The sequence below is a fragment of the Haematobia irritans genome, chromosome 1, assembly GCF_050003625.1.
Source record: "Haematobia irritans isolate KBUSLIRL chromosome 1, ASM5000362v1, whole genome shotgun sequence".
NCBI lineage: Eukaryota > Metazoa > Arthropoda > Insecta > Diptera > Muscidae > Haematobia > Haematobia irritans.
Window position 1 is genome coordinate 86,862,540 of NC_134397.1, and position 18,488 is coordinate 86,881,027.

An 18,488-nucleotide genomic window follows, 5' to 3' on the forward strand; every position below is an offset into this window, starting at 1 on the left:
TCTAACGTTTCAAATAAAGAACCGATGAGATTTTGCAAATTTTATGCGTTTTTTTTTTTTTAAAGTTATCAAGCTCTTAACAAATCACCCTTTATATCTAAATCTGAACAAATTTCAATCAAATTAGACATGTATAGCATTCTCTGTGCACAATTTCAAGTAAATCGGCATGAAATGGACAAAAATTAATTAAAAACCAATAACAACTGCTATCATACTTAACGAACACTTAGTCCAACTGAACAATATGAAGAAAAAAATATGACAAAATAAATTAAAGTCCAATTTCACATAGCTATCTAAGACCACTACGGTACGTCTCTAGTAAATGGGCATTCTTACAAAAACTATACCTGATATTTTCTCGCCCTCTTTTTTTGTAATTTTTCTAAAACTTTGAAAGATATTAGAGGCCAAATAAAGCTTATTTTCGTAGGGCCACAACTCAAGAATCAAGTTTTCAGAAGAATTTCATATATCTCTTGAAGTAATTGAAGTTGGCCCACATATAAAATAACTAAAATTTTTATTCTATATGCTATCTGTAATTGTATATACACCAAATATGTAAAAGCAGAGCGAAATTATAAATTTTTACGATAGTAAGAAAGTTAAACAGCATTTTTCAAACATTTTGTGATTTGAATTATTCCCATCCAATAAAAATTAAAACAAACCGATTTATTTTTGATTTTAACTCGACTTAGTACTCACCTTTAATATAAAGAGAAATTTAATGCTCATAAATAAAAAAGGCAAATAAGATTTTTTATCGTACTATATTTTCTTATTATACTTTATTGTCTTATAAAACAAGAGTAACAATGAATTTAATTCTTGCTGTTTGTCTACAAAATAATCCATTTTGTAATTTAGTTAATATACTTGTTACGTATTACAAAACCAATAAGGCAAATGAAACTGTATTATATGACTAAAACTTTTTCGTTGTTACATTGCACATAAATAAGAAAGGCAAATAAGATTTTTTTATATCATATTATTTTTTCTTATTGTACTTTATTGTCTTATAAAAAAAGAGTAACAATCAAATTAATTCTTGCTATATGTCTACAAAATAATCAATTTTGCAATTTAGTTAATATACTTGTTGCGTAATACAAAACCATAAGGCAAATTAAACTATATTATATGACTAAAGCCTTTTCGTTGTTACATTGCACATAAATAATCACAAGTTTTAATAATTTCGGTGTTATGTATTTACAATAATAATTCAATTTTGATTAATATAAGACACCCAAAGAAATTTGTTAGTAGACACAGCAGAAAAAGTGTATAAAACAGCAAAAAGTGTATTGACAAATGGAAAGCAGTAAATATTTTCCAAAATAGCAAACAAATAACGTTTGAACATTTTCTTAAATATTTATAGCCTTTTCCATAGAGGTATAAAATTAATGTCAAAGTCCCAGTAGCTTTACATTTTTTTGAAGTATTACCAAAACATGGATGAAATGTTTCGAAACAAGTGTTCTTTGCATTATGTATTATTCTAATCTACTGTTTAGATTTAAGATTTATTTTAGCGGCAGCTCACTATTATTTGGTTTATTGTATTGCCTTAATAAATTGAAAATGTTCTTTTGTATTAAACATGTCATATATTAAAATAAATGATCAAATATTAATCTTGAATAACATCTCAAAATTAAAACCATTTAGTATACATATTAGAACTTTGATATTAAGCTGAAAACCTATGCAAAGCGGAAAGAGGACCAATTGATTGCTAAAAGTAACAAATAAGTAAATATGGTTGTGTGGATACCTGCACCAAGAAAAAAGTGCCTTCGGAACTAAAAGAAAAAATGTTCATCAATTTAGTTTAACCAATTTATTTCCATTAAGTTAAATTTTTGTTTAAAATAATAAAATTTACTTGCTTCAGTAAAAAAATCCTAAACTGAAAGCAGTTAGGACTAGTTCATTAACTATAATAAGGCATGGCATTTTACTAATACTGTTTTCTTCGCTGGGTATATTTACTACTGAACAAGAACATTTTATTCACTGATAACAAAGCATTCGTAAAAATAAAGAAAGACCGTACTAAAACCAAGTTTCCTCAAATTTAGTAAAATTTCTTATAAAATGATAATTCTGACTTCCTTTATTACAGAAAGCTTATCATACATACGAATAACACTTGGCATAGAAAAATGTTTTAGTTCATTCGTACTAAGAAGTATTCAATCCTTTCAAAACTTAAGGAAACACACTTGTTAGAATATAGGAAATTTTCCTATATTTCTTTTATCTACCTGTAATCGATAACTGTCATCGATGTAATCGGTATGTTTGCGCGTGCGTTGTTTTTTAGTTGGTATCGCGTTGTTATGGTATATGGAGGGATTGTTAAAAAATAATAAGTGAAATAATATAATAAATAACAAAGAAAATATATAAAATATTTGTTATTTTAAATTAGTGAAAAAATTATGTTCGTGATGGTGTATAAAGAAAGAAAACAGAATAACAACCCCAAATAACAGGTAACATTCAGTGACGCTAACCATTTGTGAAAAAATTGGTTTATGATTTTTTATATTTGTAGGTATTGAAATTGTAAAAGGAGGACAAACTCGCAACTTATTAAAAGTGAAAGGTACAAGAAGAAGGAAAAATGCGTTTTACAGTTGATGACATTACATGGAATAATAAACTAATATTGGAATAATAAACTAATATTTCAAGGCCAGTCGATGCTGTTGATTCTTAATAAATATATTTAATATATTAATAAAACGTGTATTTTATTGAAGAAAAAATTGCCTATATAAATAAATAAAATTGTATTTAAAAACGAAGGTAAGCAATTCTAATTTTGAAGTAAAAGGTTTACATCAAATATGTAAGATTTGTCCAAATTAACGAAAAAAGTTCAATATATGAATTCAATTCAGTTAAATTTTTTCATTCTGTAGTATAGTGGTACATAAATATAGGAAAATTTTAACTAACATATGGAATGCATTCTACCCAATTTCACCGAAAATCACATCGTTCAAAAAAATAAAAATGTCTTTGGCGCTATACGAAGTTCAACTTTCTTCACAATTAGTTCATTTTAACTTAAAGAAGGGGTCACTTTTTTCTGGGTGTGGTATGCTACACTAAATACTATTAGTTTCAATTTTTTTACGAATTTAAGGCCGATACTTCGAGCATTTTGCTTCATTTCATTAATAAAAATTAGAGAAAGAAGGCAGGAGAGGGAATCATGAAATCTTGCTTCATTTCACTAATAAAAATTAGTGAAAGAAGGCAGGAAAGTGAATCGTAAAATCTTGCTTCATTTCACTAATAAAAATTAGTGAAAGAAGGCTGGTGAGCACTTTTTAAATTGCAACAAGACTTCAATCGGAGCCTGTTGAGTGAGTCGATTGAAAGGTTAAACCGATGGTTAAAGCCCTAAAACATAAATGAAATTATAAAATAGGTCTGATAATAACAACAGTATATTGGTGGTAATTTAAATTTTAATATATTTTTTACTGTTTTAGTGTCGGCTGTTATATTTTTGTAATTATTAGTCTAGGGAATAACACTTCGTAAATGTTACTCTAAATTTTAAGCGTTACCAAGTTTAAACTGTTTGTTACAAAAACTTTTTTTAAATTATTCAAATGAGCAAAGTTATTAAAAAGTATTGAATATTGCTGCAATTGGTACCTCACTATTTCAAAATAGCTGTCTTCGGGTGCCACAAGATAAAGCTGCGAGGAACTAAAATTTTTGTTTATAATGAAACGTTCGGACAATTGGTTTAAAATAGAACTTTTTTGCATTGGGGACAGGCATCGGTCGCATTTGGACTTCGCTACCACTGTTTTATAAATAATGTAGCCCGTTAAATAGCGTTGTGTCTGCTCCTCGGATTTATGGGAATAATTTTGAATTTTGTAGTTGCACAAATCATTTTGGACATCATTCAATTCATTCATTTTTTGTGCAATATGAACGCTGGTCTCTTTTTTAATAACATCTATTTCATTAGTAATAGCTCATTCACATTATGCTCGAAATCTACTAAAAGTGGATTTGAAATCTTTTATTTATAAGGCAAATGACAGTTGAAATCTAGTTAAAGTGGATTTTGGAAGTGTAATGTGAATGAGGTATAATGCTATTGTCCCATTCCAATTGGAAATCTTCGTCATTTTCGCAGTTCTTTGTTACAGCTAGATTTTGTTTTACAATTTTTAGGGAAATTAGTTTTGCCGTGATATATCGAACTTCTCTAGCAGTTGGGTGGGAATTATTCCCCAATGATGCCCGTAATTGTGAAAAGAAATTCTCTAAGGCGTCTTGGTTCAATTTTCCAAGCAGTATAAACTCGATGTCGTTGTAATTTTCAAAAATATCCGATTCCAATGCCATCATGTTGTTTATCGTGGTTTTTAGGCCTTCAAGGCACATGATTTTGTTATTCCGATATTTTATTGAGTTTATATATTCTATTGCTTTCTTAAGTCTCGCAATTTTTTCGGTTGATGTTCGTGTAATCGGCAAATTGTTGGGGTTTTTCGAAGAATATGACTTCACGTTCAATTCATCGAAGATGTCATTCATTGTTTTTACAAATGTTTGTGTTGGTGACGCTGTTTGATCCTACCAGCCTGAATCTATTCCTGTCTGTATCGCGGAAGCCATTGTGTTGCTGAGTAACTGTGTTGCTCGTGATACCGACATTTTTTCCCAAAATTCCGGATAAATATGTTTCGAGGTTTTTTTGGACACATCTTGAAATTTACGTTATGTTCATCCACCTTGAAAACTTTTTCAACAACTTTGAAATCGACGAGCCCATCCTTCGTTTCATATCCAGTTGACATAAAGTTATTTCTAATATTTTTGATAATATGGGGATAATCATACAAAACGTAAATTTTTTTCTCTTTATGGACGAAACACATGTCGTTGGTGGGATATATACGCTTAAGAGCTGCACAATTATTCGATCCTTGATCACAAATAGTTGCCTTCACATCAAGGCCAATTTCACAAGCCACGCTAATGTTATCAAAGAGGAGGTCCTCAATTGTTTCGCTGTATAACTTGTTGACAGGGTAATAGCTAAGCACATACTTCCAATTGCTGCATATTCCCTTCACCATAAAAAAACAGCAGTTGCGAGCCAGATTTTTTGAACGTTTTCCCTGACCAAAATCTTCAAAGCCATCAACAATATATTCCGGAATATTGTATTCTAAAGCCTTTTTTTATACATACTTCGTCAAAAAGTATGGCACAAATACGTTCTCGTGGTGAGAAATTTTCTATTGCCTTTTTTAAATTAGCCACAACAGATGGATTTATGCCTGGCTTTACCGATTTTATTGGTCTATGGCGCAACAATGTGGATGGATGTGGAAGTTTTACTGGAAAATCATTCCTCAACATATTATAACATTTATTGCTTTGCATAAAAATGCTTTGGGCCACACAAATTTCTTCTTCGCTGTACTTTTTATTTGCACCAACAATCAAACGGGCAAAAGAAACTGCATTTTGACTTGAGTTAGGATGAGGCATAATACCTCTCTTTTTGAAGGAAGACAACTGAAAGTCATCCTTCGAGATTTTCTTTAATAATTCTTTTCTATTTTTAACCATATCTACCAACTGTTGACCTTTTTTTGCAACAACGCCTTTAATTTCGAATTTTCTTCCTTGATTATCGAAATTTGTAAATTGCTCTCAAACTGATTAGCTTTGAGTTTTTCTATTTCCGCTCGGAGTTCGTTTATTGTAACGGATTCTTTAATGTGACATGTGCAAAAACATATAGTGTCGTCTCTTTGTTGGTCCATAGTACGTGGTCGTTTGCCATTTCCATAATCGCGGTCATACGTATAGTTCGGTACTCCGTCAAATGAAGTCACAGCTGAAGAATTTGGATTTTCGTTAGTCGAAGCTAAAGATTCCACTGTTCCTAATTGTACCGGTGGCAACGTATCCTCCAAAAAGTCAGATGCTCGTCTTTTCCTTCCATACTCAAATTTGGGAATTGCGACAAAAGGTTCCTTGAACTCTCTATTTTCCAAGTTTTCAGGTATTTCAACTGCAAATACAAATAATTGGTTATATGTATAGGTTCAAATAAAGAAGACGCTAATTAGTTTTACTTTAGTTCATGAAAATTGTTAAGTTTTTAGTAAAAATTTCCTCTATATGCCAAAGAAAAAACTTCTAACAAGTAGTTGTAGATGAAATGGGAGGCATTTGCTCGCCTTATTGCTCGTTGGATGGAGTGGGGACAATATGTTATGTGCAGAAGTGTTGTACCCACCCTACCAGTAATAAACTCCCTTCCTCATTCTGTGGTAAACCCATCACAATAAACACCGGTTGAGCGTTTTGCAAATGTAACAACTTATCAGTTTGAGAGTAAATATAATTTTCAAGATAATTTCAACTTGACTTGAAACAGCACATCTTCAATACGTCTTCAAATTTTATATAAATTATTTCCAATTTGCCAAAATGTTGACGAAATCTTTGAAAAGGTGTTGAAGATAATATGAGAAAACTTTGAAAATTGGACAGTTGGAAGAAATACAAAAATTTGAAATATTTTTGACATTAGACTGAAATTACTCCAAAAAGTAAAACCATAATTGGTAACAGGGCTGTGGAGTCTGAGTCTGAAGATTTTGCTGGAGTCGGAGTCGTAGAAATTTTGCTCGACTCCGACTCCGGCTAAACCAAATTTTTTAAAACACTTCACATTTTTGCAACAAAACAAGTTTTTACGCAAATCAGTTTCCAATGCGTTATTCATTCGATCAATGTACAGTATGATTGGAAATGAAAATCAACTTCCAATTACGGCTATCATTGTATGTTTCCTAGAATGTTAGACTAGCAGATGGGCTGGATCGATCCATTTTAATGCCCATATCAATTTATTTGAAATAATTCGAACAATCGAATTTATTGTTTTTAATTTTATTTTAAGGCCATATACCTGCACACATATGACAGAAAAATTGTCAAAGCTGTTTTTTTTATAAAAAATTTTGTCACTATTGTATTTATATAGAATGTTTTGTCAAAATGTAATTTCTATAAAAAATTATTGGAAATATTATTACTATAGAAATATTTTTTTTTTAGAAAATTAAATAAAAATTTATTTCTATAGAAAATAAAAAAATATTTCTATAGAATATTTTGCAAAATTTGGTTTTTTTTTCAAAATTTTACTTCCATAAAATTTTTTGTAAAAATTTTATTCCTATAGAAAACTTTGTTCAAATTTTATTGCTATAGATTTTTTATAGAAAATTTGGTCTACAGAAAATTTTCTCAAAATTTTGTTTCTATAGAAAATTTTGCAAAATTTTATTACTATAGTTTTTTTTTTATAGAAAATTTGGTAAAAATGTTATTTATATAGAAAATTTTGTCAAACATTTATTTATATAGAGAATTTAATTCAAATTTTGTTTCTATAGAAATTTTTGCAAACTTTTATTTACTACACAAACATTTTTGTAAAATTTCTATTTAATTAATTTTTTCAACATTTTATTTCTATAAAAAAAATTGTCAAAGTTTTTTTTATATAGTCGAAAACTTGTAAAAATGACTCAAATTCTCCTATATAAAAAATTATGAATATTTCCCAAATATTGGACAAGATTTTGTAGAAGTCTGATTTTATCAAAATGTAGATCTAAATACAAAGTTGTGCAGAGTATATTATAATCCGCCCGCCGGACTTTGGATTTTCCTTGCATTTTTATATTTTGCTAAAATTGTGTTACGTCCCATAACGTTAGATTTAAATTTTAAGTACAGAGATTTTCCATAGTATATACAATTTTGTCTAAATCGATTCAGATTCAAATTCATGTATATGGGAATATATCACTTATATGTATATGGGAATATATCACTTATAGTAGCCGCTAAAACCAAAACTAAATTTGTAAAAGCAGAATTATAATTTATTTGAAAAATTTTATTATAAATTGAATATTTCAAACAAATATTGATACTTTTTCAATTTCTTTTTTAATGGAACCATTAAAGAAAACGATAATGAGAATACAGACCTTAATCGATCGATCCATTTTAATGCCCATATCAATTTATTTGAAATAATTCGAACAATCGAATTTATTGTTTTTAATTTTATTTTAAGGCCATATACCTGCACACATATGACAGAAAAATTGTCAAAGCTGTTTTTTTATAAAAAATTTTGTCACTATTGTATTTATATAGAATGTTTTGTCAAAATGTAATTTCTATAAAAAATTATTGGAAATATTATTACTATAGAAATATTTTTTTCTATAGAAAATTAAATCAAAATTTATTTCTATACAAAATAAAAAAATATTTCTATAGAATATTTTGCAAAATTTTGTTTTTTTTTTTCAAAATTTTATTTCCATAAAAATTTTATTCCTATAGAAAACTTTGTTCAAATTTTATTGCTATAGATTTTTTATAGAAAATTTGGTCTACGTTTTATTTCTACAGAAAATTTTCTCAAAATTTTGTTTCTATAGAAAATTTTGCAAAATTTTATTACTATAGTTTTTTTTATAGAAAATTTGGTAAAAATGTTATTTATATAGAAAATTTTGTCAAACATTTATTTATATAGAGAATTTAATTAAAATTTTGTTTCTATAGAAATTTTTGCAAACTTTTATTTACTACACAAACATTTTTGTAAAATTTCTATTTAATTAATTTTTTCAACATTTTATTTCTATAAAAAAAATTGTCAAAGTTTTTTTTATATAGTCGAAAACTTGTAAAAATGACTCAAATTCCCCTATATAAAAAATTATGAATATTTCCCAAATATTGGACAAGATTTTGTAGAAGTCTGATTTTATCAAAATGTAGATCTAAATACAAAGTTGTGCAGAGTATATTATAATCCGCCCGCCCGACTTTGGATTTTCCTTGCATTTTTATATTTTGCTAAATTTGTGTTACGTCCCATAACGTTAGATTTAAATTTTAAGTACAGAGATTTTCCATAGTATATACAATTTTGTCTAAATCGATTCAGATTCAAATTCATGTATATGGGAATATATCACTTATATGTATATGGGAATATATCACTTATAGTAGCCGCTAAAACCAAAACTAAATTTGTAAAAACAGAATTATAATTTATTTGAAAAATTTTATTATAAATTGAATATTTCAAACAAATATTGATACTTTTTCAATTTCTTTTTTAATGGAACCATTAAAGAAAACGATAATGAGAATACAGACCTTAATTTTATTTAATTTTTATAGAATTTAATATGCTAGAAGCAATCAGCCCCAATAGAATGCAATAATTAAGATGGAAACGATCAACGCAAATATTAACAACTTAAATTATATGAGTTTAGGAAACATAAAAAAGATATATACTTTTATATTTGTAATATGATTTCCTTTATTTTATTGCATCAATGTGTGTATATCAAATTCTGCAGTTATGATTATTAGCCTCGCAATATATGGTAGACCTGCCGTAGATTTCGAGCCTGATGTGAATGAGGTATAATATAATGTTGTTTTGATTTCGGCTTCCATTGTGTTGACTAAACTACAAGAGTAGCTTAACCAACAGAGGAAAAGAATGTTTGTCAAATTTATTTGGGCAAAGCCCTATAGACTGGAAGATGGTTGGATGTACTGTTGTTTCGGAATTACTACGTTCCTCATCAGCATCACCTACTTGCAGCAAAACTATCAACCAATTATCAGACTAAATTCGGGAAGTTCACTAAACCCAAAGTGAACCACATTTGAACCTTCCTCAAAAGGTTAAACCCAGCGTGAACCGCACTTGAACCTTCCGGAAAAAGTTGTATGATGATGTTGTTGTTGTAATAGTTTTTAATATAGTTTCATCTATTTTGTTCTATGCTTGTGTAGTTCAACTAGTGTCTAGATCAAGGAACTCTGCGGCAAGGATGGGGTGTTCCAGAGTGATCTAGTGGTGAGACGGTTAGACTTAGCTGGGCAAGCAAAAAAGTGACGAGAGTCATGTGGCCCTTGATTACAGATGGGACACACGTCAGCTACGCTGCTATCAATCACTGATATGTATGAATTGAGGCGGCTGCACTTGCCTGTTCTTAGTTGGGCCAAAACTACCCTGATCTGCCGTGGGAGGTCTCTCTCCTCCGGTTTTTCATATAATGGGATACTATCACATACAAAATATTAATATATACACTATATACGAATTCAATATGCCAAAGTAGCAATTACATCTGCTATCCTATTCCGTTGGAATATATAGGATTTCAGTGTTACGAAATTGCATCATTTTCATCTGTGGGCAATCAAAACTACCATGAACTGAAATACAATATTTTGAGACACAATTCTTATGGACAAGGAACTTAATTAGAAAAATATTTAAATAGAACATATCTGGTGCATGTGTTTTTGATAATTAATCACTTTGCGAATTCGTTAAAATATATTTTTAGTATTTTAGTTAGTTTATTAGTACTGTTTTAATGAAATCATATATAACTACGTAAGAATATAAATATTTAATCCTATTTGCATAGAATTTCAAATCTGGTCTTCGTTGAACGATATCTAAAACAAATACTAACTTGGTATAGCTGCCAATAATAATTTTTTCTTTCCTATATGTTCAGAAAGTGCAAATTACATATCCTGTCTTTATCGGATATGTCATCAACCTTACACTTCAACTTTTCACACCAGTTCTTGAGCACATTCCCATCGTTGGGAAATTTATATAAATGTACAAAATTGTTGCATTTAAAATAACACTTTTTAGAAAACATCGTTAAACTTTATATTGTTAAACTTTATACTGGTGAACTTTTAGCGTCTTTTCATTCCCTTTCAATGTACCTTTATTTCGAATTTCGATATAACGGTTAACCAAAGTGGAACAAAAACTAAAAGTGTCCATACACTTATCAGCAATCAAAAAAATATTGCAAGCATAACAGTCAACGTAGAATCAACTAACCAATGCAAGATTACTTGCTCCATCGGTGAAAAAATCATTTTGAAGCCAATATCCACAACGTTTATGGTATAGTGTAGCAATCACTCATAGAAAAATGTTTGCTAAAAACAGCAGTCGATGTCTGCTGTTATATTTTTGTACTTCATGGCCTAATAAACAACAAATTATAAACTTTTTTAGGTTATACATTTTCCCCAAGGCATATTTAAGAAACAAAAGTAGTTTTTGGTATAGTTTTCACTTTAATATACTTACGAGCTCATAAATACGATCAGCAAACATTTTGTTTGCTGTTATGCCTCAATTCGATAAATATTACGATTTTTGGTCAAATACTATAGATATTCTTAAAATATTGTTTTAATTATATTAGGGTAGCTCCTACGTTCACATTTTTATTCGTTTCAGCCAAAATAAAACATGTTTTAGTGTAATCGAGCTTAAAAAATAGCAGGAAATGTTTGCTATTCCAGCAAACAGTGACTGCTGTCCCTTTTTTAGCAGACTTACTGCTGTTTTAGCACACTTTTCTGCTGTCCCTACTAACAAATTTCTTTGTGTGATTGATTTCCCTGTTTTCACTATATCTGAAACAGCAAGTAATTTAGTTAAACAAGCATACATTATGTGACAAGTGAACATACCAACCACTCTACATAAAAATATAGTTTCCTATTCAAAGTCGCACACCTGTAGAATTTATTTGAAATAAATACACATTTAAAAGTATTTTTTAATTATATACAAATTTAGTTTTTTTTCACAATCATTTTAATTTATTTATGTATCATTGTGATATACGTTACGAAAAAGTCAATACAACTTGAAAAAATATGCGTTACGTTTCAACAATGTTATACAACCAGGTTGCACGGACATATTTCCTACATATTTTGTTCAACTAGTTGTCGAAAATCAAGAATACAACCCTTCATTAATATTTCATTCAATTGTATATATTGGAACGTAATAAACCTGGTTCATCCAATTGTGAGCAACATCTGTGTGGCCAAAAATATCCCTACTGGAAAAATGGATTTGCATCATCTTTAAAATGAACGTCTTTGATTTAACTCAACAATCTCTTTGGAAATAAAATTAACTTCTCGCTACAACTGTTGGCAAAGCAGATCAGTGTCATCGCTAATCAGCTGTTTCGTATCCTTCTTTTACTCCTATTTATTTCTATTTATCTTTAAATTGTTTTATGTAAGTGGTGACAACATTTAAGATGTATTTACAATTGACCTTTTCGCTCAATATATAAATTGTTTTGTAAATGTTGGTATTAGTTTGGTTTCTGTCGTCCTAGATGTAAGATGTCCAACAAAATGTAAGGATGTAAAAAGTACTTGTAATATATCAAATAAGTGATCAATATTTTTTGTAGAGAATAAATTACTCAAATCATTCAATACGACGGAGTTTTTTAATTCATTTTGAGGACGACATCTTTATTCTATTTTGGATTAATTGGCGATTTAACAATAAAATTTGTCTGGTACTGTCTTCATTGTTCGTGACGTCATTAGATTGCAACTTAATTGTCAATCGAGCAAGTTTTGAAGATTGAGGTAGTTGATTTGTGCGAAGCTAATTCATTTATTGCCTGCACAAATACATGTCACAGTCACCAAGGACAAGCAAACGATCTAACAAAGGTGTGCCACCAAAACGATTTGTAGAAATGGAGTTCCAAGGTAAAGTTAACCCAAGCGGTGCGTCGACGTCCAAGTGCAACATCGTCTTCTAATGCCCCATCGCACGCAATTACACCACAGCGTAGCTCACCTGCACCGCTTCCTACTCCGGCGAGTGGAAGTAAGACACAGCAATCTTCCCAGCCTGATGTGTGTCGCATAGTTGCTGAATTGCAAAGGGAAATGATGCAGCAGCTGGGTGCGGTGAATAAAAATTTACAGAATTTAATCACAGCTCAGAAAGAAGAAAATATAGCCAACATTCAAGCTTTGAAACAGGAATTAAGATTGGTGTCACAACGTGTAGAACGCAATGAAATAGTGAATGCCACTACTAATGATACGGTTGCTACTAATGAGGTTATGTCGGATGTGAACCAGAATAATGGTGAGTCCCTTACTAATATTTCTTCCCATAGCCAGAGTTCCACTTTCGCTAAAGCAAAAAAAAAATATACCCACTTCCTAAATTCAGTGGATTGCCAGAGGAGTGGCCGGCCTTTAAAGAAGAATTTCAGGAAACTACTGACGAGTTCGACTACAGCCCTTTGCAGAACATAATTCGCATTCGCGAGGCTCTTCACGGCAGCGCAAAGGAAACTGTAGAAGCATTGTTGTCAAGTTCTGCAAACGTTCTAGTAATAATAAAAATTTTAGGTGAGACATTCGGTCGCCCTGAGCAGCTAATAAGAAGTCAACTGAATAAAATTAATTCGCTTCCGTATGCCCCAGAAGGAAATTTGGATTTATTGGTGGAATTCGCTACAAAGGTTACAAATATGGTACGGTTTTTGGAAACAGCTGGTGGCGTACATCACTTGAATAATCCCACGTTGCTCAGTGAGTTGGTTTCCAAGCTACCACCGACTAAGCAGATGCAATGGGCTGAAAACCGTCTCAACCAATTATGGGACCTCTTCCAGAAGATAGATTGAGAGCTTACGTTCGACCGTTTTCGTACACGGGAGTGGACTACTTCTGTCCCGTGCTAGTAGCCGTCCGCCGTAGTCAAGAGAAACGCTGGGTAGCGCTATTTACGTGCTTGACGACTCGAGCCGTTCATATCGAACTTTCCACCGATTTGTCTAGTGATGCGTGTCTGCTCTGTATTAGAAATTTTATAAACCGCCGTGGAGTCCCCATCCAGATCAGAAGTGACAATGGCACAAATTTTGTGGGAATCTACAAGGAGCTGGGTAATGAACAAAATTTTTTGGACTTCGAAAAAATTGATCGTGGATTGAGACCGTTGGGTATCCGGTGGAAATATAATACCCCTTCTGATCCGAGCGCTGGTGGCTCCTGGAAGCGTCTCGTTCAATCGATAAAAAGGGCATTGTATGCCACGTTAAAAGAGAAAACGCCTCGCCCAGAAACATTATACAGCCTTTTAGTGGAATGTGAAAACATCGTTAATTCCTTTAACCCATTTACCGGTCACTCCAGAGGAATCCGAACCCATAACACCAAATCATTTTTTGATAGGTGGACCCAACTCGACGCAAACACCAGCTCCGTTTGATCCCCGATTTTGTTCTTTGAGGAAACAATGGCGTATTTTACAAAACCTAAAGAATTGTCTATGGAATCGTTGGATTACGGAGTACCTTCCGGAGCTTACCCGGAGAACAAAGTGGTGTCTCCCTGCTAAACCGTTGTCAGAGGGTACTTTAGTATTAATATGCGAAACAGATCAATCAAGATCGAAATGGAAAAGAGGACGAGTGGTAAAGCTGTTTTTGGGTAAGGATGGCGTCGCAAGATCAGCCGTTGTTAGTACCGCCAATGGTTGTTTACGACGTCCTGTTTCGAAACTTGCGGTCTTGGATGTTCAGGAGTGTGGTGAAGTGAACCACACGGGGCCCATTCACGGGGGTGGGGATGTTGGCAAAGCAGATCAGTGTCATCGCTGTTTCGTATCCTTCTTTTACTCCTATTTATTTGTTTTATGTAAGTGGTGACAACATTTAAGATGTATTTACAATTGACCTTTTCGCTCAATATATAAATTGTTTTGTAAATGTTGGTATTAGTTTGGTTTCTGTCGTCCTAGATGTAAGATGTCCAACAAAATGTGAGGATCTAAAAAGTACTTGTAATATATCAAATAAGTGATCAATATATTTTGTAGAGAATAAATTACTCAAATCATTCAATACGACGGAGTTTTTTAATTCATTTTGAGGACGACAAGAACAAAAGCGACTTCTATACACAAAAATTATCCCTACTGGAAAAATGAATTTGTCTCATCTTTATAATGAACATTTTTGCGCACGAAGAAATTGGTCAGAAATGTACAGCCTATTTCTGCTATCCGAATTCTAGTCTTCGTTCGCATACAAAACGAAAAACAGCTTATTTTGGTTTCTCTAAGGGGTGTCTAAACGAAAATCGAAACGAAAGTCAATGCGAACGAAGACGTAACGTAAGATCTAAAATTGGGTTTCTCTAACTCGATTCGTTCGCATTTTGACGAACTGAAATGTCAAAACCACTCACTTGGTAAAGACCTTTCGTTTTGTGGAAAAAGGCATTTATAAATAGGAAAAACTTAATAATTGATAAATTGATTAAAGCTTTTATTGTAAATATGTGATAAAAGTTAATTATATCGATCTATTTTTTTCTTTATAACCGCCATAGAGACCGTTTAAGGGAAAGTCTTACACGAACGAACACATACATTTCGAACGAAATACACATTAAAAGGAGAACTGAACTGTAATTCTTGTAGAAATATGGAAATACAAATCCTTATCTATCTCTCTACGCGGGCTAATTTGTTAAAAAATCAGAAGCGGGAAAAGTTTGCCAAGAGAACGGCGATGCCAGATTGAATTTTATGGAAAATAATTTTTAAAATGTATGGATATTTTTCAGGAAATTTAAATAAATCTGGTAGTGCTAACATTTGACAGTAACGTAAGCCATGCGAACCCAAATCTAGACGAAATCCGTTACCATAAAAAAACTAACAGCCTATTTCTGATATCCGAACGAAAGCAATTGCGAACGAACGGCAGTCACTCACTTTCGTCTAGATTTGGGTTTCTCTATCTTCCTTTCATTCGTTCGCATGGCTTACGTTACTAGCATTACCAGATCTCAATTATTTCATTCATTCATACTTTATTTGTAATTTCAAAGCCCCATGGCTAATTGTAACAAAATTACACAGACTACAATACAGTCTACTAAAAAATACACAAATTCAAAACAGAATTGCAGAATTCTTAATATATACCCTAAATTCTTTAAAGTAGACATGTATATAGCCCTAAGAATACAAAGCATTTCGCTATACCACTAAGAAATTGATAATCCAACACAAAAATAGCAAATATCTTTATCTTACCCTAAACCCATAACAATAGCAATAATATATGTAGTAACAAATTTCAATATACCAATAAATATTGCCACCAGAGTCCCCAACTAACCGCAAACAATAATCACAAAACTAACCAAAAATAGTTACTAAAAATACCCACGCGTCAAAAGCTCTCAGAACCAAAGTGTTGCAATAGCCTTCTACGGTACACCGAATCCGAGGCACCAAACATCCTCAAGGCGTCAGGAAGGACATTAAAAGCCCGCGCAACTCTCACCTCAAAAGATCTCTCAACCAGCCCATTTTCGACCCATGGTACGACCAATTGATTGCTCCGCGAGGAATGTGTGAACACAAATGACTGCGTCAAAAACGAAGGGCACTGATTCCTCCATACCCTATAAAACAGCATCAGACTACGAATAGATACGAGACTGTGGAACGAACACCACACAAAGCGCTCAACAAATGGTGCTATATGAGAAAATCGATTGACCCCATAAATAAACCTTACCGCATTATTGAACGCAACCTGGACCCTATTTAAGTTATAACCAGCACAACCTGCATAAACCTCCATACCATACAAGATCACCGACATCACCAACACATGAACCAATTTAATCCGTACATCCCGCGGCAACATCAAATCGTAATTATAGAGCCGACGGAGGGTGAATTTGACACGCGATACGATCCAATCCACATGCTCAGCGAAACTAAGCCTGTCATCTACAACAACAATTTCCTGAAAAAGGCCCATACATTTTAAAAATGATTTTCCATAAAATTCAATCTGGCATCGCCGTTCATTTGGCAAACATTTCCCGCTTTTGATATTTGGTTTCAATAATATTTTTTTAACAAATTAGACCGCGTAGAGAGATAAGGATTTGTATTTCCATATTTCTACAATAATTACAGTTCAATTGTCCTTTTAATGAGTGTTTCATTCGAAATGTATGTGTTTGCTCGTGTTAGACTTTCCCTTAAACAGTCTCTATGGCGGTTATAAAGAAAAAATAGATCGATATAATAAACTTTTATCACATATTTACAATAAAAGCTTTAATCAATTTATCAATTATTAAGTTTTTCCTATTTATAAATGCCTTTTTCCACAAAATGAAAGGTCTTTACCAAGTGAGTGGTTTTTGACATTTCAGTTCGTCAAAATGCGAACGAATCGAGTTAGAGAAACCCAATTTTAGAGTTTACGTTACGTCTTCGTTCGCATTGACTTTCGTTTCGATTTTCGTTTAGATACCCCTTAGAGAAACCAAAATCAGCTGTTTTTCGTTTTGTATGCGAACGAAGACTAGAATTCGGATAGCAGAAATAGGCTGTAAATTTACTCAAAAACTCCAATCGCAACAATTCACTCTACAATTTGTTTAAAAAAACTTTGTCCAATCTTCTCCTTGGAGATGTCGCCTGTTCAAAAGCTCAAATATAAAAAGAATGCTACCTCAACGTACCTTACTTTCGATCCTCGCTTTTCGGAGTCTGAAATTCTGTCATGTGAAGTTTTCCAGATAACAACCCTGGATTCACACATTCTTTTGACACTTTACACCATATTGCATATGCAAAATAAGATTTTAATCTACAGATCGTACAATAAGTAATGATACCCATCAAAATAAATAAATAAAAAAGCAAACGTCACAGTGTATAAAATAAAATGTCGTCCGGAGTGTCTTACTGTAACTGGTTCGTCGGTACAAGTTCCGTTTCAAAATTGCCTAAATCATACAGCTAATATTTAAATATAGTCTTACATATAAAGGGTGATTCTTTTGAGGTTAGGATTTTCATGCATTAGTATTTGACAGATCACGTGGGATTTCAGACATGGTGTCAAAGAGAAAGATGCTCAGTATGCTTTGACATTTCATCATGAATAGACTTACTAAGGAGCAACGCTTGCAAATCATTGAATTTTATTACCAAAATCAGTGTTCGGTTCGAAATGTGTTTCGCGCTTAACGTCCGATTTATGGTCTACATAATCGACCAAGTAAATAAGCAAAATTGCCGCATTTGGAGTGAAGAGCAACCAGAAGCCGTTCAAGAACTGCCCATGCATCCCGAAAAATGCACTGTTTGGTGTGGTTTGTACGCTGGTGGAATCATTGGACCGTATTTTTTCAAAGATGCTGTTGGACGCAACGTTACGGTGAATGGCGATCGCTATCGTTCGATGCTAACAAACTTTTTGTTGCCAAAAATGGAAGAACTGAACTTGGTTGACATGTGGTTTCAACAAGATGGCGCTACATGCCACACAGCTCGCGATTCTATGGCCATTTTGAGGGAAAACTTCGGAGAACAATTCATCTCAAGAAATGGACCGGTAAGTTGGCCACCTAGATCATGCGATTTGACGCCTTTAGACTATTTTTTGTGGGGCTACGTCAAGTCTAAAGTCTACAGA

The 18,488-nt window shown here is 32.2% G+C and overlaps 1 long non-coding RNA gene across 1 annotated transcript; it reads left to right on the forward strand.

The window, feature by feature from the left end:
- Nucleotides 1–2,360: 2,360 nt before the first annotated feature.
- LOC142239850 (uncharacterized) lies at nucleotides 2,361–2,831 on the forward strand. The gene is made up of 2 exons (XR_012723124.1): nucleotides 2,361–2,516; nucleotides 2,579–2,831. It is a non-coding gene; the product is annotated as an uncharacterized LOC142239850 (long non-coding RNA).
- The last annotated feature ends 15,657 nt before the right edge of the window (nucleotides 2,832–18,488 follow it).